The following is a 21,376-nucleotide window of genomic DNA, read 5'->3' on the forward strand; positions in this document are numbered from 1 at the left end:
TAAAATGGAGCCTCCAGCTGTTGCAAAACAACAACTCCCAGCCTTTCTGGACAGCCACTGACTATCCAGGCATGCTGGGAGTTTAGCAACAGCTGGAGGCACCCTGTTTGGGAATCACTGGCATGAAATACCCTTATGTCCACCCCTATGCAATCCATAATTTAGTCCTCAAATGTGCATTTCAAATGTGCATGTCGAATTTCAATGAAACAGTTTAGGGCCACATATATTTCCGTACTCAGGAGCAATTGCGTTACAAATTTTTGGGGCTTTTTCTCCTTTTATCCATTGAAAAGGAAAAGTTGGGGTCTACACCAGCTAGTTAATGTAAAAAAAAAAAAAAAAAAAAAAAAATGTTACACTATCATGCTGGTGTTGCCCTTTACTTTTTATTTTCAGGTAAAAAGGTAAAAGGAAAAAAAGACCTCAAAAATTTGTAACGCAATTTCTCCTGAGTACAGAAATACCCATTATGTGGATGTAAAATGCTCTGCGGGCGCACAACAAGGCTCAGGAGTGAGAGCGCACTATGTACACTTGAGGCCTAAATTGGTGATTTGCACAGGGGCGGCTGATTTTACAGCGATTCTGACATAAACACAAAAAAATGAATACCCACATGTGTTTACAAAGCCCCCGTGGTGCCAGAACAATGCATCCCTCCCCACACGTGTGACCCCATTTCTGAAACTACACCCCTCATGTAATGTAATAAGGGGTACAGTTAGCATTTACGCCCCACAGGTGTCTGACAGATTTTTGGAACAGTGGTCCGTGAAAATAAAAAATTTAATTTTTCATTTGCACAGCTCACTGTTCCAAAGATCTGTCAAACACCATTGGGGTGTAAATGCTCACTGTACCCCTTGTTACGTTCCTTGAGGGGTGTAGTTTCCAAAATAGTATGTCAGGTGTTTTTTTTTTTTGCTCTATCTAAATGTGACATGCCCCCCAAATACCATTTCAGCAAAATTCACTCTCCAAAATCCCATTGTCGCTCCTTCCCTTCTGAGCCCTCTAGTGCACCCACAGGGCACTTTACATCCTCATATGAGGAATTTCCTTACTCGGGAGAAATTGGGTTACAAATTTTGGGGGGCTTTTTCTCCAATACCCCTTGTAAAAATTCAAAAACTGGGACTACAAGAACATGCAAGTGTAAAAAAATTAAGATTTTGAATTTTCTCCACTTTGCTGCTATTCCTGTGAAACACCTAAAGGGTTAACACCCTTACGAAATGTCATTTTGAATACTTTCTGGGGGGTGGTGCCGTTTTTTATAACGGGGTCATTTATGGGGTATTTCTAATATGAAGGCCCTTCAAATCCACTTCAAAACTGAAAATTACGATTTTGAAAATTTTGGGAGAAATTGGAAAATTGCTGCTGAAATTTGAAGCCCTCTGATGTCTTCCAAAAGTAAAAACACGTCAACTTTATGATGCAAACATAAAGAAGACATATTGTATATGTGAATCAACATATAATTTATTTGTTATGTCTATTTTCTTTATAAGCAGAGAGCTTCAAAGTTAAAAAATGTAAGTTAATTTTTAAATTTTTCATCAAATTTTAGAATTTTTCTCCAAGAAATGATGCAAGTATGGACAAAAATTTACCACTGACATAAAGTAGAATATGTCACGAAAAATTATCTCGGAATCAGAATAAAAAGTAAAAGCATCCCAGAGTTATTAATGCTTAAAGTGACAGTGCTCAGATGTGCAAAAAATGCTCTGGTCCTTAAAGGGGTAGTCCAGTGGTGAAAAACCTATCCCCTATCCTAAGGATAGGGGATAAGTTTGAGATCGCGGGGGGTCCAACCGCTGGGGCCCCCTGCGATCTCTCTGTACGGGGCCCCGGCTCTCCGCCGAGATAGCGGGTGTCGACCCCCGCACGAAGCGGCGGCCGACACGCCCCCTCAATACATCTCTATGGCAGAGCCGGAGATTGCCGAAGGCAGCGCTTCGGCTCTGCCATAGAGTTGTATTGAGGGGGCGTGTCGGCCGCCGCCTTGTGCGGAGGTCGACACGCCCCCTTCCCGCGGGCTGTCGGGGCTCCGTACAGGAGATCGCAGGGGGCCCCAGTGGTCGGACCCCCCGCGATCTGCAACTTATCCCCTAACCTTAGGATAGGGGATAAGTTGCTCACCACTGAGTCACCACTGGACTACTCCTTTAAAGGAGTAGTCCAGTGGTGATTCAGTGGTGAGCAACTTATCCCCTATCCTAAGGATAGGGGAAAAGTTGCAGATCGCGGGGGGTCCGACCGTTGGGGCCCCCCGAGATCTCCTGTATGGAGCCCCGACAGCCGGCGGGAAGGGGGCGTGTCGACCTCCGCACGAGGCGGCGGCCGACACGCCCCCTCAATACAACTCTATGGCAGAGCCGAAGCGCTGCCTTCGGCAATCTCCGGCTCTGCCATAGAGATGTATTGAGGGGGCGTGTCGGCCGCCGCTTCGTGCGGGGGTCGACACCCGCTATCTCGGCGGAGAGCCGGGGCCCCGTACAGAGAGATCGCAGGGGGCCCCAGCGGTTGGACCCCCCGCGATCTCAAACTTATCCCCTATCCTTAGGATAGGGGATAAGTTTTTCACCACTGGACTACCCCTTTAAGGTGAAAATGGGCTGGGTCCTTAAAGGGGTACTCCTGTAGAAAACATTTTTTTTTTAAATCATCTGGTGCCAGAAAGTTAAACAGATTTGTAAATGACTTCTATTAAAAAATCTTAATCCTTCCAGTACTTATTAGCTGCTGAATACTACAGAGGACATTCTTTTCTTTTTGGAACACGAGCACAGTGCTCTCTGCTGACATCTCTGTCCATTTTAGGAACTGTCCAGAGCAGGAGAAAATCCCCATAGCAAACATATGCTGTTCTGAATAAGAAATAAAGTTCTCTCAGCTCACCTCCTCCACGGTCTGCAAGGACCCGAGCCCGGCCAGGCTTGAAACTTGTAGGTAAATGAAGAAAGGTAGTCCAGCAGTCCCTTAAAACGTAGATCCTTTATTTCACTTTTCTTTAAAAATACAGAGCACACACCATCCACCTTCACCTGGTCAGCAAACAACTCCTACTTAGGAGTTGTTTGCTGACCAGGTGAAGGTGGATGGTGTGTGCTCTGTATTTTTAAAGAAAAGTGAAATAAAGGATCTACGTTTTAAGGGACTGCTGGACTACCTTTCTTCATTTACCTATATGCTATTCTGGACAGTTCCTAAAATGGACAGAGATGTCAGCAGAGAGCACTGTGCTCGTGATGTTAGCAGAGAGCTCTGTGTTCCAAAAAGAAAAGAATTTCCTCTGTAGTATTCAGCAGCTATAAGTACTGGAAGGATTAAGATTTTTTAATAGAAGTCATTTACAAATCTGTTTAACTTTCTGGCACCAGTTGATTTAAAAAAAAAAAAAAAAAGTTTTCCACCGGAGTACCCCTTTAAGGGGCTAAAGACATGTACATACCAGTGCCAGACACAGCTTGTTCTACTTTTGTGTCCGAATAAACAAATAATATTATTATAATAATAAAATAATATAATATAATAAGAAACAACAAACTTGAAATGTAAAAGGAAAAGTTTTTATTTTTTTATCTTCGAAAACACTATTTAACAAAACGTCATTCCAGTGCTGGAGTGATAAAACATGGAGAGGTAGCAGCAGTAAAACATTCTCTGACATCTCTGTCTCTAAAATTATCAAGTGATCAAAACGTGTTATTAAATAAGAGGTATATAATACGGGATTTAAAATATTAAAGGAAATTATTTATAAAAAATATATATATGAGCATTAGAGGGGTCATCTGATAATATACTAAAAAGTATTGTGTTCATCCAGACATAGTGCCACTGTTTTCCATAGATTGTGTCCGGTATTGCAACTGGGGTTGGGCCGAGCTGCAATACCAAACACATCCCGTGTACAAGAGTGGTGCTGTTTTTTTTTTTGGGGGGGGGGGGGGGGGTAAACAGCCCACCCTTAAAGGGGTACTCCACTGGAAAACATTTTTTTTTTTAAATCAAGTGGTGCCAGAAAGTTAAACAGATTTGTAAATTACTTCTATAAAAAAAAATCTTAATCCTTCCAGTACTTATCAGCTATGATCCACAGGAAGTTTTGAATTTCTTTTCCCCCTGACCACAGTGCTCCCTGCTGACACCTCTGTCCATTTTAGGAACTGTCCAGAGCAGGAGAGGTTTTTTATGGGGATTTTCTCCTATTCTGGACAGTTCCTAGAGGTGTCAGCAAGAGGGCACTGTGGTCAGGCAGAAAGGAAATTCTAAAAGAATAGAACTTCCTGTGGAGCATACAGCAGCTGAGAAGTAATGGAAGGATTAAGATTTTTATTTTATTTTATAGAAGTAATTTACAAATCTGTTGATTTAAAAAAAAAAAAAAAAAAAATGTTTTCCAGTGGAGTACCCCCTTTAATTCTAATTCCTAATTCTAATCCCAGAAGACCCTTTAATTTACATTCCTTTGGTGGGATAGCAATAGACACACGAATGAACAAACAAACAAACTCTTTGGCATTTCTAACCTTTATGTGTAAAAGGAAACGTTCCCATCATGTAGTGCCGCTCTCTCTCTTGCTCCCTATACCGATGCCTTTCCCAGCACCTTTGTTTCCTCCCCCCTCCCCCATACTGCATAGGCCTTGAAAAAGGAACATATTCTTATACAACATAACATACATTTTTGTAATTTTACATTTAGTTATTGTAGGACGGTAATAAAGAGAGATCAGCGCCCAGTATGGTCCGGCTTGTCGGGCACTGTCTATAGTACTGGCCCTTTAATAGTCTTTCACATTAGACGTCATATTTCCCCTGATGGGGGTGACAGGGTCCGGTCTTGTCATGTGGGTCCGAGCTGTATTGTGACCAGTGAATGATACGCCCCCTTCATCTGCAGGAGCTGCTGATGTGTCCCCTGTTCTACCACTTTCCCATTCTGGATGACGGCGATTTTATCTGCGTTCTGAATGGTGGACAGCCGGTGGGCGATGACGATACATGTGCGGCCTTCCCGGGCTTTGTCCAGAGCTTCTTGTACAACCTGAGGAAGGGGGAAGAGGGAAACAGAAACATTATAGTCAAATACAATGAATATAATACATAGTGTACAGTACAAAAAAAAATAGCTTAAAGGGGTTATCCAGGAAAAAACTTTTTTTTTATATATCAACTGGCTTCAGAAAGTTAAACAGATTTGTAAATTACTTCTATTAAAAAATCTTAATCCTTTCAGTACTTATGAGCTTCTGAAGTTAAGGTTGTTCTTTTCTGTCTAAGTGCTCTCTGATGACACCTGTCTCGGGAGCCGCCCAGTTTAGAAGCAAATCCCCATAGCAAACCTCTTCTAAACTGGGCATTTCCCGAGACAGGTGTCATCATAGAGAACTTAGACAGAAAAGAACAACCTTAACTTCAGAAGCTCATAAGTACTGAAAGGATTAAGATTTTTTAATATAAATAATTTACAAATCTGTTTAACTTTCTGGAGCCAGTTGATATATATAAAAAAGTTTTTTCCTGGAATACCCCTTTAAACATGTCTAATCCAAAATGGAACCCAATTTTGATTTCTTTATGAAAAGATGTCCAAGTCGTTTGATTATGTAGCTTTATAGTGATTGGAACAAATGATCTGCAATGATATAGTCGTATGATAGAATTATCGTGTACTTCTCGGTTATCTTCTGATATCTAATAATGAAGACTAAGGAGGAGTCTGTTAGGAATGCCTCCAAAGAAAGTTCTGGTAGAGAAGGATCTGGGTGTACTTGTAGATCACAGACTACAGAATAGCATGCAATGTCAAGCTGCTGCTTCCAAAGCCGACAGGATATTGTCATGTATAAAAAGAGGCATGGACTCGAGGGGCAGGGACATAATACTCCCCCTTTATAAAGCATTGGTACGGCCTCACCTGGAATATGCTGTTCAGTTTTGGGCACCTGTCCATAAAAGGGACACTGCGGAGTTGGAAAGGGTGCAGAGACGCGCGACTAAACTAATATGGGGCATGGAACATCTTAGCTATGAGGAGCGATTAAAGGAGTTACAATTGTTTAGTCTTGAGAAGAGACGTCTAAGGGGGGATATGATAAACATATATAAGTATATAAATGGCCCATACAAAAAATATGGAGAAAAACTGTTCCAGGTTAAACCCCCCCAAAGGACGAGGGGGCACTCCCTCCGTCTGGAGAAGAAAAGGTTTAGTCTAAAGGGGCGACACGCCTTCTTTACCATAAGAACTGTGAATTTATGGAACAGTCTACCTCAGGAACTGGTCACAGCAGGAACAATTAATAGCTTTAAAACAGGGTTAGATACATTCCTGGAACAAAATAACATTAATGCTTATGCAGAAATATAAAACTACATCCCTTTCCCTTATCCCCTTACATCCTTCCCTTCAATCCCCTGGTTGGACTTGATGGACGTATGTCTTTTTTCAACCATACTAACTATACTATACTATACTAACTAAGTTAAAGGGGTATTCCGCTGCTCAGGGTTTGGAACAAACTGTTCCGAACGCTGGAGCCGGGAGCTCGTGACGTCATAGCCCCGCCCCCTCATGACGTCACACCCCCGCCCCCTCAATGCAAGTCTATGGAAGGAGGCGTGACGGCCGTCACGCCCCCTCCCATAGACTTGCATTGAGGGGGCGTGACGTCATGAGGAGGCGGGGCTATGATGTCACGAGCTCCTGTCGCCGGCTCCAGCGTTCCAAACCCTGAGCAGCGGAGTAACCCTTTAAAGGGAGTCTGAGTCTCCTGAATCTCCATCTTGAGCTGAGAGGTTGCATTAGCTACAGTCTGCAATTTTTTTTCACTCTTGAGAAGGCCTATTAGGCTCAAAGAACCCAGGATAGCTTGGGGTCCCCCTATTAAATCTTTCGGGTCATGTGCTGAGAAAAGCATTTGAGTTAAAGGGGTATTTCAGGAAAAACTTTTTTTTATATATCAACTGGCTCCAGAAAGTTAAACAGATTTGTAAATTACTTCTATTAAAAAATCTTAATCCTTTCAGTACTTATGAGCTTCTGAAGTTAGGGTTGTTCTTTTCTGTCTAAGTAATCTCTGATAACACGTGTCTCGGGAACCCCCCAGTTTAGAAGCAAATTCCCATAGCAAACCTCTTCTAAACTGGGCGGTTCCCAAGACACGTGTCATCAGAGATTACTGAGACAGAAAAGAACAACCTAAACTTCAGAAGCTCATAAGTACTGAAAGGATTAATATTTTTTAATCAAAGTAATTTACAAATCTGTAACTTTCTGGAGCCAGTTGATATGTAAAAAAAAAGTTTTTCCCTGGATAACCCCTTTAAGGTAAAAAAAAAAAAAAGAGACATTTTTCTATTTCTGTCTTAATGAGAGATAAAAAAAAAAAAAGGCCTACATCTGAAGAGAAGTTTTTTACTTGTACTTCATAGGAAAGAGCTAAGGACCTTTGTTGACCAGGCAAAGGGAGGAGTAACTGCCCAAGCTACCACTTCAAGACCTGCATGCCACATATGGGAATTGCAGCACAAGTGTGAATAAAGTTACTTTATGGGACTCCACTGGGAGCCATCCAGTAACAACAGCTATTTTAGAAAAGATAAAGAATTAGGGGACTAGTGCACTACATATAACCAGCCAGACCAAGACACTTTACTACCAACTAACTGCTCCCACCTATGAACCGATTACAATTGGCGCATGGGATTGCTCTGTGATGCTCCCTATTGCCATCCTTACCATAACCATAAACAAAAGAGAATGTTCGGCACTGCTGGATACGGGTCACAATACCATGTGTGGGAAGGAAACTGGCACTTGAAGGTAGGTGGTGCTCTGACCTGACACAACAGTCATATTAGCATTAGAGTTGGGTGCGAATATTCGCATTTCAAATTTTTATCGCGAATATCGCAAATTTGAAATTGTGAATATCCGCTTTTTTCCGCATATGCGCATATTCCTTCTTTTCACTTGTGGGCCAATTAGAATGATGCAAATACACTTGTCAGAGGTTATCAACAACATCCCTAGCAACCAATAGTAAAGTTGCCCACCCCTCACTGTTTTCTTCCTTGGATACGCGAATATGCAAATAGAATGAATACGCGAAATTTGCGAATATAGGACGAATATTTGTCTATATATTCGCGAAATCGAATATCGGCAATGCCGCTCATCACTAATTAACATAGCAGGAAGAGTAAAGGAACGTCGGCCACTCACCAAATCTTCTTACTCTTCTTTATTGCAAGAGCATACATCAATACAATCTTGTGGACACACAGGGGGGGGGAGATTTATCAAAACCTGTACAGAGGAAAAGTTGCTGAGTTGCCCATAGCAACCAATCAGATCGCTTCTTTCATTTTGCAGAGGCCTTGTTGAAAATGAAAGAAGCAATCTGATTGGTTGCTATGGGCAACTCAGCAACTTTTCCTTTGCACAGGTTTTGATAGATCTCCTCCTTGGTGAGTAGCCGACATTCCATTACTCGTCCTGCTAACTATAACCATGTCAGGGCTGTAAAACCATTGGTCTCGGCCTCGCTGCAGGTGTTTTCTTCATCTGCTGCCGCAGCTCACGCCTTTCCTTCTGCGCTCACTACACTGCGCTGTGACCGTCTATGCTGCGGTATTTTACCTTCTCACTCTCTGTATCCAGAGCAGATGTGGCCTCATCCAGTAACAGGATTTTGGGTTGACGGACCAGCGCTCGGGCTATGGCGATTCTCTGCTTCTGACCCCCGGAGAGCTGCGTCCCCTTATCTCCGACACGGGTGTTATATTTCTGTAGGAGAGATATGATATTTTAAATTAAAAATTAATGAAAAAGTAAGTGACCCCTTATTGGACTCCTGTTCACCCACATTATAACCCAATGTATTGGGTTTAGTGTGTATGAACAGGCTGACAGTTTTCCTTTAAGCAAACGGAAGTTAGCTGTTAAAGGAGTACTCCGGTGGAAAACTTTTTTTTTTTTTTACATCAACTGGTGCCAGAAAGCTATTAAAAAAATCTTAATCCTTCCAGTACTTATTAGCTGCTGAATACTACAGAGGAAATTATTTTCTTTTTGGAACACAGAGCTCTCTGCTGACATTACGAGCACAGTGCTCTCTGCTGACATCTCTGTCCATTTTAGGAACTGTCCAGAGCGGCATATGTTTGCTATGGGGATTTTCTCCTATTCTGGACAGTTCTTAAAATGGACAGAGATGTCAGCAGAGAGCACTGTGCTCGTGATGTCAGCAGAGAGCTCTGTGTTTCAAACGGAAAAGAATTTCCTCTGTAGTATTCAGCAGCTAATAAGTACTGGAAGGATTAAGATTTTTTAATAGAAGTAATTTACAATTCTGTTTAACTTTCTGGCAACAGTTGATTTTTAAAAAAGTTTTCCACCGGAGTACCCCTTTAAGGTACAGACAATATACCCCCATAGCAGCTGAGACAAAACTTACCTAACTTCTTAGCTGCAGCTCCCCTTATGTGGGAAAAGAGCTGTGCCACAACTGCATGACATGATCAGAATTTTTGCAACCATCACAAGTCATAGGAGATATCCAGTGGTGAAAAACGTATCCCCTATCCTAAGGATAGGGGATACGTTTCAGATCGCAGGGGTACGACCGCTGGGGCCCCCCCACGATCTCCTGTACGGGGCCCCGTCAGCCCCTCAATACAACTCTATGACAGAGCCGGAGCGCTGCTTTTGAGAAATCTCCGGCTCTGCCATAGAGTTGTATTGAGGAGCGTGTCGGTCGCCTCTTCATGTGGTGGTCGACACCCGCTATCTGGCCAGCAAGCCGGGGCCCCGTACAGAGAGATCATGGGGGGCCCCAGCGGTCGGACACCCCGCAATCTGAATTTTATCCCCCATCCTTAGGATAGGGGATACGTTTATCACCACTGGACTACCCCTTTGACTGCAACTTTTCTGAGGTTGATCAATGACCAGTTTTACTGCGACCATTGCATAAGCAAATGTCTCTATTGAGAGGTAAGCATTAAAAATTACACAGAAATTAAAAACTTACATCTGGGAGTGATTCAATGAAGCTCTGGATATTGGCCCCCTTGGCCGCTCTTTCAATCTCTTCAAACGGCACCACCCGGCTGTTATCTCCATAGGCGATATTGTCAGCTATACTGCAGTCAAACAGCATGGGCTCCTGGGATACAATGCCCATCTGTGCCCGGAGCCACTGGATGTTCACAGCCTTCACGTCAGAGCCGTCCACACTCTACAAGACACATAATGATGACTGGATGGGAGAGACTGAACACTGGGCTTCACTACAAGGACACCGGGAGTTCCCGATGGGCACTGAGTCTTCCATTAAATTCCTTACCACTTCGCCATCAAACGGGTCATAGAATCTCTCCAGAAGCTGGACTGTGGTACTTTTCCCGCACCCGCTGCTGCCCACCAGTGCCAGGGTCTCTCCCTTGCTCACGCTGATGTCCAGTCCTTGAAGCACCGTCACATCTGGTCTTGTTGGATAATAGAACTGGACTCCTCGGAATCTGACGTTTCCATCACAGCTCGACTACAGTGAATAGAAATTGTCTTGTGTCATTCAATGCATTCATGGGACCGTCAACACTTAAAGGGGCAGCACAGGAATATAAAAACATGGCTGTTTCCTATAGATACAGTGCCATACCTGTCTATGGGTTATGTCTGGCATCATGGTCGCGCTTTTTTGAAGTAACGAGGGATGGCAAGCAATACCAGACACAAACTGTAGATGGGGTAATGCTGTTTTTGATGAATAGCTCAAGAGAATGGCTATGCTTTTTTAATACTGCACATCCCTGTTAGGTTGGGTTCACATCACGTTTTTTTAAGTACGTTTCCCGTATACAGTTTTATTATTGAAAACGTATGGAACCGTATTAAAACAGACAAATAATTGAAAACCGTATGCACCCGGATGCATCCGGTTGTGTACGGTTTGCTGGCAATACGGTTTTCTCCTGTACTCAAAACCATGGTTGACCATGGTTTTGTCTCCGGTTTATAAACCGTACTGCAACCAAATATGTTTTTTTTTTAACATGGACGTCAATGGGAAATGCAAATGTATAAGGTTCCATATGGGAAACCGTATACGGTTTTTACTTTGCACATGCGCATTTGCATCCTAAAGTCCCCACCCAAGACCCCTCCCATTAAAAATGGACAACATTTTCAAAAACGTATGTTTAAAAAAAAAAAAAAAACGGACGGAACTGTATGCAATTTTAAAAACAGTATACGGTTTACTTTTTCCCATACTGTTCCATCTGTCTTTTTGCCATACGGTTTTCTTTAGAAAAACGGATTGAAAACAGTATGGCAAAAACGTGATGTGAACCCAGCCTTAAAGGGGTATTACGGGAAAATTTTTTTTTTTTTTTTATAGATCAACTGGCTCCAGAAAGTTAAACAGATTTGTAAATTACTTCTATTAAAAAATCTTAATCCTTTCAGTACTTATGAGCTTCTGAAGTTAAGGTTGTTCTTTTCTGTCTAGGGGCTCTCTGATTACACGTGTCTCGGGAATCGCCCAGTTTAGAAGAGGTTTGCTATGGGGATTTTCTTCTAAACTGGGCGTTTCCCGAGACACGTGTCATCAGAGAGCACTTAGACAGAAAAGAACAACCTTAACTTCAGCAGCTCATAAGTACTGAAAGGATTGAGATTTTTTAATAGAAGTAATTTACAAATCTGTTTAACTTTCTGGAGCCAGTTGATATATATAAAAACATTTTTTCCTGGAATAACCCTTTAAAGATATCAGAGCCTTTGTACTATTGCACCCTCTACACCAGTGGTCTTCAACCTGCGGATCTCCAGATGTTGCAAAACTACAACTCCCAGCATGCCCGGACAGCCAACAGCAGGTTGAAGACCACTGCTCTACACTGATACTCGTACCTCATACTGTTGAAAAAGCTAGGTCCAACTAGCGAAACGTTGAGCCAGAGGAGGAAGTTTTAGCTCAGTCCCCGTACTTATAATATGGATGGATCACGGTGCGCTGTGACACTATGTCTGTAGACGGTGTCAGAGCAGAGCGCTGCAAACAGAGCTCCGTGATCGGTTTCATCCCCGCATAGAATGCGATAAAAACTATTACAAATAGGGACTGTAATTTTAAAGCACACACTGCCACCTAATGGTAATTTTGAACACAAAAGTTATTATTTTGGAATTTATTAAAAGCTAAGTTTTAGACCACAGAGGGTCTCTATTCAGGGTTTCCCTGAGGTGACATATATCCCCAAGGTTGTTGTTGAATAATTAAGTGCCCGTAGACCCCCTAGGGGGTATTTGTTAAGCTAAAACCCACTGCTCTACACCACATAAAGTAGATACAATATTAATTATAACATATTTAGATAAGCTTAGTTGTACTTACAGGTTTATGGCCGGCAGCGCTGTAGCTGTCTATAAGAGGAGTCCTCTCCAGCAGATTGAATATATGAGCTGCTGACGTCTTGGCTTTTGCATAGTCTGGCGCAAAGGAACTGGTCTGGCCCAATGCCATAGCACCAAATACAATGGCTGAAAATACCCTGAAAAAAATAATAATAATTATATATATATATATATATATATATATATATGTAGATAGCTGTCTATGTATTTTGGGAGTTTATGTTGGTAGAGATGGGCAAAAGGCAGTAAACAGCCGTCTGAGACAGGGACATAGATCAAGTTCAGGGCTTGTTCTGCAGTTTATTGACAAAAAACTAAATACCACCGTATTCACATTAGCATAAAACAAAAACCTGCTGGTCCAGCACAAACTAAACACTTTTAATTGGCCCTCACTATACAAGTGGTTTACTACCTGCCACTCGACATAACAAACTTTCAACGTGTCACCTTACACAATTGGCAATTACCACCAAATCCACTTTTGAGGCTGCAGTCTTGTAGCATTCAAGTCCCCTCTGAGTTCCAGATTCCTCTTCACTTTTCTAGCAGACTAACTTCCAGCTAGTTTTAACACCCAGTGACCAGCAGGGTCACTCCAGCACCCGTGCTGATCTGGGGTACTGTGAAAACCTAGACTGACCCAGGAAGCGGAATGAAAAGCCCCACTGCCAATCATTCCATAAAAATCCAGGCCCGAAGATAAGAGATTTAAGTCTTTACTGAATTTCTCATATCTCACTCAGCTTTGCCTAGATAGAATATGTGCTACCTGATACCTAAAATCTACATATGACTGGTAACATGGGGAAATATAGTGATCTCCAACCACTATACATAAAAAGATAGACAGACAGACAGATAGATATGAGATAGATAGATATGTGATAGATAGATAGATAGATCTGAGATAGATAGATAGATATGAGATAGATAGATAGATATGAGATAGATAGATATGTGATAGATAGATAGATCTGAGATAGATAGATATGAGATAGATAGATATGAGATAGATAGATAGATATATATTAGAGAGAGATGGATGGATAGATAGATATTAGAGAGATGGATGGATAGATAGATATTAGAGAGATGGATGGATAGATCTTAGATAGACAGACTTACAAGAATACATCCTCCATAGTCATGTGACCATTTGCTATCAACCATGCGCCAAATCGGAAACACCCGGCATAAGCAAAGAACATGATTGCCTGGGATAGTCCAAAAGTCAGTCCATGAATGTGCGCCTTCTTCATAGAATTCCTAGACAAAGAGACAATGAATTATTTGATGAGAGATGATGGATCTTCTTTGCCGTATCTCAGCAGGTCACAAACATCCATATAATTCTGCCAGACATACACATACATGCACATACAATGTGCTCTCTTACATGTAGGGTCCCACCAGTTTCTCCTCATACATGGTCTCAAACCTTCTCTCTCGTGTTAGTGAGACCACAGTGCGAATGTTTTCTACAGCATCAGTGGCGATCTATAATAGAGGCAAAATGAAAATAATAACCGAAAAAAAAATAGAGTTAATAAAATATAAAAAAAATATTTAGTAGGAAAATAGATCAAAGACTGGGCAGTGACTCTAACCCCACCTATGGATAAATTTGTGTTGTTGGATGTTGAAAAGAATTAAAGAATACTAGCTTTTGATCCTTGCAGTCACTCCTCCACCCTGCAGTCACTCCCCCGCCCTGCAGTAACTCCTCCACCCTGCAGTCACTCCCCCACCCTGCAGTAACTCCTCCACCCTGCAGTCACTCCCCCACCCTGCAGTCACTTTTCCACCCTGCAGTTACTCCTCCAACCTCTAGTCACTCCTCCACCCTTCAGTCACTCCTCCACCCTTCAGTCACTCCTCCACCCTTCAGTCACTTCTCCACCCTTCAGTCACTTCTCCACCCTTCAGTCACTTCTCCACCCTGCAGTTACTCCTCCACCCTGCAGTCACTCCTCCAACCTCTAGTCACTCCTCTATCCTGCCGTTACTCCTCCACCCTTCAGTCACTCCTCCACCCTTCAGTCACTTCTCCACCCTTCAGTTACTCCTCCACCCTGCAGTCACTCCTCCAACCTCTAGTCACTCCTCTATCCTGCCGTTACTCCTCCACCCTTCAGTCACTCCCCCACCCTGCAGTCACTCCTCCACCCTTCAGTCACTCCCCCACCCTGCAGTCACTTCTCCACCCTTCAGTTACTCCTCCACCCTGCAGTCACTCCTCCAACCTCTAGTCACTCCTCCACCCTGCAGGTATTCCTCTATCTTACAGTCACTCCTCCACACCCTAGCCTCTTCTTTACCTTGCAGACACTTTTTCACCCTTCAGTTACTTCTCTACCCCGTAGTCACTCCTCCACCCTGCAGTCACTCCTCCACCCTGCAGTCACTCCTCCACCCTGCAGTCACTCCCCCACCCTGCAGTGACTCCTCCACCCTGCAGTGACTCCTCCATCCTGCAGTTACTCCTCCACCCTGCAGTCACTCCTCCAACCTTTAGTCACTCCTCTATCCTGCAGTTACTCCTCCACCCTGCAGCTACTCCTCTATCCTACAGTCACTCCTCCAGACCCTAGCCTCTCCTTTACCTTGCAGACACTTTTTCACCCTTCAGTTACTTCTCTACCCCGTAGTCACTTCTCCACCCTGCAGTCACTCCTCCACCCTGCAGTTACTCCTCCACCCTGCAGTCACTCCCCCACCCTGCAGTCACTCCCCCACCCTGCAGTCACTCCCCCACCCTGCAGTCACTCCACCACCCTGCAGTGACTCCTTCAGCTCAAAGTCATTCCTCTTTCGTGCAGTGAATGCTCCAGCCTGGCCAATCTATTCATTAGACAGATTTAGATTACCATCTTCCCCCATGTTATCACTGGGGAAAACATGTCAGAAACTATAATGACAACCATCAGGTTGGTACTGGCAGCTCTTAGCTGTTAGGTACTTAGTCCTAACAATATTTACAAATATTTTCCAATGTCACGGTATATAACATTTCATAAAGAGAAGCTCTGGTTTGGTGTAGTACAAGCCCCGCCAGCAGAATGCAGACAACATATATGCAATCCATAGTCTGTCAACGTACTGCCGCAAGGGGATATTCTAGTTTATTGAAAGAGCTTGGGTGAACATTCAGTCATCATTACAAGTCATACAATAAATTACAATCATACATAATAGTACAATATACAGCACAGGTTCCACTGTACCACATGCTGCACTAACATTCACTCATTATCGAAAAAACAAAGTCGCAAAAACAACGCAATCTGTATTCGGGAGGGGTGTGGGATCTATGGGGGTAGGGAGGGGCGGATCATCCTAGGTCTCAGGTAGGCAAATGTCTTCCTCAATTCTGAAATATCAAAATTTGTCCTGCACTGGTCGGCATGTTACAGATGACATATTACAGCCGACATCTCACCTTTCCAGCTACTTCAAGTTCCTCTTTGTCTTTCTTTGCATGTCCGGCAAAAGCTTTCATTTGCAGTAGAGCTGATACTGCGAGGATTGGTACAATGGCCAAGATAAGGAGGGTTAGCTGCCATCCATAGATGAAAGATATTATGGTTGCGGTGCCCAAATTTGCAATGTTCTGAGCCATCAGGGCCAGTCTGGATCCTGTCGCCTGTAATAAAGTGGTGAAATATGTTGAATAATTTTCCTAATTTTATACACTAGGGAATTCAGCAAGATCACAGTGTTACTTTGGCTATAACTAAAGACTTGGGACATTGACAAGTGAAGAAGACTTTACATAACATTGCGTGTACACTATGATGTAGATTTCAAAGAAGAAGCAAAACCTAAAGCTCCTGGGCCTGATGTTCCTTTTTCATACACACTTTTCTCCCACTCCCCAAATATGTAGCACTTATTGTACTGCTGTCCATTTATGTGCGGGGGTCGGGAATCTGTCCTCTTAAATTTGAGGATCGGGGGTCTGTCCTCTTATGTTTAGGAGTCTGTCCTCTTATGTTTAGGAGTCTGTCCACTTATGTTTGGGGGTCTGTCTTATGTTCGGGGGTCTCTCATCTTAGGTTTAGGGGTTTCTCCTCTTATGTTCGGGGGTCTGTCTTCTTATGTTCGGGGGTCTGTACTCTTATGTTTAGTGGTCTATCCTCTTGTGTTTGGGGGGTCTGGCCTCTTATGTTCGGGGGTCTACCATCTCTCGGCTCTTTTCTAGCTGTGGTTTTGAGAAAAGTCAAATATTAGTGCATACCCCCTGGACTTGGGAAGCATCAGTAGCCAGTCTTGTAGTTAAAGCACCAGTGCTATTCTTCTTGTCATCAAACCAGCCAATCTCCTAAAATATGGAAGACAAAAGAAAATAATTTAATACATATAAGATTTAGTTCTAATAAATGTCCTCACTTAGCCATAAGTTCATAAGACCATAAAATGATACGTGCTAAAGTGCACATATCATCAGCATTACTCTTCCCTGCCAGCAGGGAGGCAGCATTTTGTAAGATATTCCACATATCATTGCATACAGTGGTGTACCTGAGAGAGAGGGGGCCCCAAAGAAAACGTTGAAATGAGCCTCCCGTTATGGCTTCTGATTTTGCCCTCCAGGACAGAAAGGCCTAATTTTTGTTTCTTTATTTTCATTATCCAATGGTCAATACCCCCCTCCATTAATTGGTTGACTAGAGAGAGGAGTTCTGCACACTTTCTTACCAATGGAACATGAAATGGGACCAACCCTTCTCTCCAAGGGCCCCATGGCAGCAGCACTGTCTGCCACTATGGTACGTACGCAGTGGACTGCACAAAGGTATCGGACATCCCTGTTTTTTAGATTATACTATGAGAATTGCTATGTGTATGGCCTTGATAATATAAGCAACAGTGGCCTTCATGTTGTGACCAGAATATGCAAAGGAGAAGAGGGAATAAACAATGGACAAATGTTTGCCGAATTAATTGATTTCAGCCATCTAAACCAGGATTGACACATGGTATTATAGACAGAATTCGGACCAAGGCTGACAAGCCTCTGACCACTATGTTAATTATATGGCCAGCTTAACTATTCCTACCTTTCTGCCAAAGGCAACAGAATGGTTAGAACTAATTCTAGATTATATTTATAGATCAGTATTTGGATACAAACTATACAAAACAGAAACTGACCTATCAACATTTTTCATAGTATATAATTTTAATTAAAGGGGTATTCTGCATCAGACAACCACTATCCAGATGCCATAAAGGGGTACTCCGGAGGGGAAAAAAAAGTTTACAAATCAACTGGTGCCAGAAAGTTATACAGATTTGTAAATTACTTCTATTAAAAAATCTTAATCCTTCCAGTAATTATCAGCTGCTGTATGCTCCAGAGGAAGTTGTCTAGTCCTTTCCAGTCTGACCACAGTGCTCTCTGCTGAGACCTGTCAGGAACTGTCCGGAGCAGGAGAGGTTTGTTATCAGGATTTTCTCCTGCTCTGGACAGATCTGGACAGACAAATATGTATAACCTACTGGCGCCAGTTAAGTTAAAAAAATGTTTTCCTTTAAATGGCCATTGTCATTTCACACACCTTCACATCACAGCCTATGTGACTCCTAACATATTTGTAAATCACTTAATTTACCAAAAGGGACTCCTTACCCTTAATGGAAAAAAATTCTAAAGTTTGGGTCTCCCTTCTCTGCAATCTGCTGTCCACTGCCTGTTGTTAGGCTCAGTCTGTTTCTAGTCACAAAGACTAAGACAGAAAACAGAAACATGGGGGCAGGGCTTAGCATGTGCTATGTGCAGGAAAGAGCCTGGGCTATGTTAATGCAAGTTCAGCCAGTCTGCATGCTGAAGATGACTGTTCCAGAAAAAGAGATTGAGGCTTCCATCTCAACTCTCACCACTCATGAAGCTCTGGGCAGCCAGGTGTAAATACCAGAGTATCCTCTGCTGTATATCCACTGTGGAGCAGTGTTATCTCCCCTCCCCCCCCCCCCCCCATTTCTCTTTAGCTTCGCGGCAGCAGCAGTAGTTCAGTTCTTTGTGTAACCCCTTCCTTGAAGTGCTCCTGCTGTTTCTTTCCTTTCCGCACACATAGTACATTGTAGAGACAGTGAATCAGAAGCCACTTCTCCTTTAAAATGCCATCTATAGTACTGACCAGTGTAAATCATAGGCCTAGCATAGTGCCAACCTGTTCAGTTCACTTTCACTAGCACTATGTCATAGCATAGCAACAAGGAGTATGTGCTGTGCTGTGACTGGCTAGAGAAGTAGAGGAAAAGAAGTCCATGTATGTGTACTACTGGCAAACAGCCCAGCTCTGGCCCCTTTAAATGGACAGAATGAGAAATAGCTGTGCACCATGGATAAGTGTACTTAAAAGAACAAAAATCACCTTGTCTCCACTTTGAAGGGTTAATGTAACCAAACCATGTAGGCTTTTAAAAATCTTGTGAAAAGACAGGTATGCTTAAAGGGGTACTCCGCTGCTCAGTGTTTGGAACAAACTGTTCCAAACACTGGAGCCGGCGCCGGAGCTCGTGATGTCATAGCTCTGCCCCCTCGTGACATCACTCCCCGCCCCCTCAATGCAAGTCTATGGGAGGGGGCGTGACAGCTTTAAAGGGCTGTTAGTTCCTCTATAGTAAATAATTGTAACATGTTATACATCATCATACCTGTCTCAGCATGGCTTTAAAGGTTAACTGCCGGAGTCTCATCGTAAGAATCTCTCCCGCTTTTCCAAATGTAAATCCCTGTAAAAGAACAAACAGAAAATATTACCACGTGCTGTCGGGAAATCTCTACATTTCATAGATTTTGAACTATGAAGTTATTTTGTTTTGCTTCCTCTAGACTATTTTCTTAGCTATCAGCCATGTGACCCATAAACTTAGCTTTAAAAGGTTAATCCCCAGATCCAAAGTTATCCCCTGTAAACAGGATCAGCTGGGATCCAGTGACTGGGGCCCCCACCACATGTCCTTTAAACAGTTGGGATGGTCTGAGCTCGGTTCGTTCTCTATGGAAGATAAACACATTGGGGGAGATTTATCAAAACCTGGGGAGAGGAAGAGTGGTGCAGTTGCCCAGAGCAACCAATCAGATTGCTTCTTTCATTTTCCACAGGCCTCTTTAGAGGCCTGTGGAAAATGAAAGAAGCAATCTGATTGGTTGCTCTGGGCAACTGCACCACTCTTCCTCTGCACAGGTTTTGATAAATCTCCCCCATGGAGCTCAGCGCTTACCAATGGCCAAAAGCCCCATCCAATCAGTTTATTATCCCCAATCCTGTAGACAGGGGATAACCTTGCATCTTGAGATAACCCCTTAAACTTTGCACTGTGGGGGGGGGGGATCTACCATGTTTCTCTGTTCCTGTCTCAAATAGAATTCAGACCTGTTCTCCTGACCTGTCAGGTCCCAGGGGCCAGTATGTAAAATCATGCGTATCTAACAAGTATTCTTTAAACAAAAACAGAGTAGCATGCAATGTCAGGCTGCTGCTTCCAAAGCCGGCAGGATATTGTCATGTATCTAAAGAGGCATGGACTCAAGGGACAGGGACATAATACTCCCCCTTTATAAAGCATTGGTACGGCCTCACCTGGAATATGCTGTTCAGTTTTGGGCACCTGTCCATTAAAGGGACACTGTGGAGCTGGAAAGGGTTCAGAGACGCGCGACGAAACTAATATGGGGCATGGAACATCTTAGCTATGAGGAGCGATTAAAGGAGTTACAATTGTTTAGTCTTGAGAAGAGACGTTTAAGGGGGGATATGATAAACGTATATAAGTATATTAAGGGCCCATACAAAAAATATGGAGAAAAACTGTTCCAGGTTAAACCCCCCCAAAGGACGAGGGGGCACTCCCTCCGTCTGGAGAAGAAAAAGTTTAGTCTCAAGGGGCGACACGCCTTCTTTACCCTGAGAACTGTGAACTTATGGAACAGTCTACCTCAGGAACTGGTCACAGAAGGAAAAATTAACAGCTTTAAAACAGGATTAGATACATTCCTGGAACAAAACAACATTAATGCTTATGAAGAAATATAAAATCCCATCCCTTCCCCAATATCGCGCCACACCCCTACCCCTTAATTCCCTGGTTGAACTTGATGGACATATGTCTTTTTTCGACCGTACTAACTATGTAAAAAGCAGTGCATGCGGGAAGAGCTCATTGATGACAATAACACAGTTACACCTTCAATAGCTGTCGGACAAACATTCCTTCGGCCCATAATTGTCTTTCCCTTTTACCCCATACACATGAATGTCTGTCAGGAAAGAGTCATGGCCTTCATAACCATCAGAGAGTTGTTCAACCCTGCCAATTTTGGGGGGCCCAAACGACTATCGAATGTGAGGACCTGTCAAGTCACATGTCTGACAAAGTGGAGGAGATTAACTGTTGCCTGTTTCCAATGGCAACTTGTGGAAATTTAACAGCAGCTATGGATGTAAATGTAGATAAGTACAATAAATCAAAAATCGGTGACAAAAGCTTTAAAAAAAAAAAATGTTCAAATTGTAATGCAGATTTAAAGGGAAACTGTCCTGTTGAGAGTGTTGCCCGATCTGCAGATGGCATGCTTTAGAGCAAAAGGACCTGAGCAGATTGTTTGTTGGAAAAGATTCAGTAGACATAGTAATTTGCTCATTCTGGCCTAAGGAGTCTAGTGGGAATTTCTAATAAGCGATTTATGACTAACTCATTAGGACCGCCCACTGGACTCCTTAGCCCAGAAGCAGCAGAGATTCAAAAGAATAAATTACTTATTATAATAACGCTTTTCCCACTAATATGTATATGAATCAGCTCCTCCTGCTCAGTGAAATGCTGCCCACAGACTGGACTGGATTTTCAATATGATGTGGAATCTGGTTATCTTATTGTAATTTCACACGAAAAAATGAAGCTACAGCACTGGGTATACTT

The 21,376-nt window shown here is 42.9% G+C and overlaps 1 pseudogene; it reads right to left on the minus strand.

The window, feature by feature from the left end:
• Nucleotides 1–3,717: 3,717 nt before the first annotated feature.
• The window catches only part of LOC130273009 (ATP-dependent translocase ABCB1-like), an 85,818-nt pseudogene continuing 68,159 nt past the window's right edge, over nucleotides 3,718–21,376 (minus strand).

This window comes from Hyla sarda, chromosome 5 (genome assembly GCF_029499605.1).
Source record: "Hyla sarda isolate aHylSar1 chromosome 5, aHylSar1.hap1, whole genome shotgun sequence".
NCBI classification, from domain to species: domain Eukaryota; kingdom Metazoa; phylum Chordata; class Amphibia; order Anura; family Hylidae; genus Hyla; species Hyla sarda.